Below are 2432 nucleotides of genomic sequence, written 5' to 3' on the forward strand. Positions count from 1 at the left end.
ATTATCTGTCAGTCTAATAGTTGTAATATCAATGAAATTGATGGGCAAAAAAAACAGAAATTTTCTTGGTTTGAGGAGAAATTTAATTTGTTGCTTTTCAAATGTTTTACTCTCTTGTTAGCGGATGGCTATGGTTCTGTAGCACTAGAGATGACTGGCTTAAAACAACCATTCTCTGCGCTTCCTGCAAAAACAAACATATACAAAAATGTCTTCTCGATGTTAAAGAGACTTTACAAAGGACGACTGTTTACTAGATATCAACATTAGAATTAACCATTTGTGATCAATGTCTTCAGTTGGTAAATCTTTTAACCGAAAGATGACTGAAAGAAAGAGAGCAAGAGGAAAAGGGGTGCGGATGGGGGTGCAGAATTAATATAAGAATGAATGAATGAATGAATGACGAAGAGAGGAGTTACAAAGAGAAACATAGAAAAAAAAGAAAGGTTGAATGCGAATTAAGACAACAACAACTAAAACAAGAAGAATAATGACAAAAAAGTGTAATAGAAAAGGAGAGCAACTTATTTATATTTATCTGTTTATATATAATGTTCTTACAGCTTTTAACATGATAACATCTACATCAAAAGGATGGAAATTAAAGAGAATTACAATAATAAAACAACAACAAGACATTACAGACTTTTCTTTCTCTTTCTCACACTCCCTTGCTCTTTCAATCTCTTTCTCTCTCTGTCTTTAAAATCTTTGTGAATGTGTATGTGTGTATATATATATATATATATATAATATATAAATGATGATTATAGGAATGTTTATATATAGCTATATTTTTGTATATATGTGCATATGTATGTATATATAAATGTGTGTATATATATATAAATGATTATAGGAATGTTTATATATAGCTATATTTTTGTATATATGTGCATATGTATATATATGAATGTGTGTGTATATATATATATATATATATATATAATATATAAATGATGATTATATGAATGTTTATATATAGCTATATTTTTGTATATATGTGCATATGTATATATATATATATGAAGATATTTGAACATATATGCCTTGTGAATGTATATGTTTGTGTATATTGTGTGTATGTATATCTATCTATATGTATGTATATTTGTATGTTTATTTCTATATACGTGCATATATGTATATGTATTTATATATGTATGTATATCTATATGTATGTATATTTGTACGTTTATCTGTATATATGTGCATATATGTATATCTATAAATGTATGTATATATATATATATATATATGTATACTTGTGTATTTGGATATTTATGTGTGCATATATCTTTCTTATGACATGAACTACACACACACCCACACATATGTTCATCACCATCATCAATAGTGTTTTATGACTGTATGACCGTTATGCAATTTGAATGATTTAAACAGAAATGAGCTGAGAGAAATAAGTTAGTGGCCAATGGCATGAATAGGGGAGCATAAAAGATGACAAAAAAAAGGTAATTTGTGTTTAAATTATGCAGATAACCCAAGGCCATTTTTGTTTAAATTATTCAATTTACCTCAGCTATAAATGTTTACTAGCCTTCCTGTATTTGTCTAAATCTCATGTCTGTTAAAGTTGAGATAGGATAACTGCTGTTCTGATGATGCCAGTAGAGGTAGAAATATATACCCATACTTGTCCTCTTGTAACAAGGTGATTAAATTGTCATTGTCTTTGAATGGCATAAGTTTGGAGAATCCCTGATTTCTGAGATTATCTCCTTTCCACTTTTAAAGTTTGTTGCTTTTACCACAAGTTATTTGTTTATGTATCTCATGAAGCAAAGATGGATTCAGTAAATCAGGAATTTTTCTCGTATAGTATTTAATATATTTTTATTCCTTGTCTGTCTTTATGTTATGAGTTCAAATTCCACCAAGGTCGACTTTACTTTTCATCCTTTCAGGGTTGATAAATTAAGTACCAGTTGTGTACTGGGGTTGATCTAATTGACTGGTGACCTCCCCCAAAATTTCAGGCCTTGTGCCTGAAGTAGAAAAGGAAATGTTTTTATTCCTCTTTCAAGTCCATAGTCTGTGACTAGCAACTCTGGGTTTTTCACATCCTTCTATCCATCCATCCATCCATCCCCCCCACACAAATATCTGTTGTGTGTGTGTGTTGGGTCCTCCTTGTCATGACAAAGCACACAGTTTGTAAACAAATTATTATTTATATAAAACTCATTTTTCTGTTGAACTGTCCACGATAGCAGAAAGATATTCAATGAGGATGATGTATATGTATAAATTTATACAGTACACACACTGACACACACACACACACACAATCGTTTTAGCATCCACTTTTTTATGCTTGCATGGGTCAGACAAAATTTGCTGAGGCAGATTTTCTATGGCTAGATATGTTTTTGCAAAAGGTTGGAAATGACCCACTATTTGTCTGA

The sequence above is a fragment of the Octopus sinensis genome, linkage group LG12, assembly GCF_006345805.1.
Source record: "Octopus sinensis linkage group LG12, ASM634580v1, whole genome shotgun sequence".
Taxonomy (NCBI): Eukaryota; Metazoa; Mollusca; class Cephalopoda; order Octopoda; family Octopodidae; genus Octopus; species Octopus sinensis.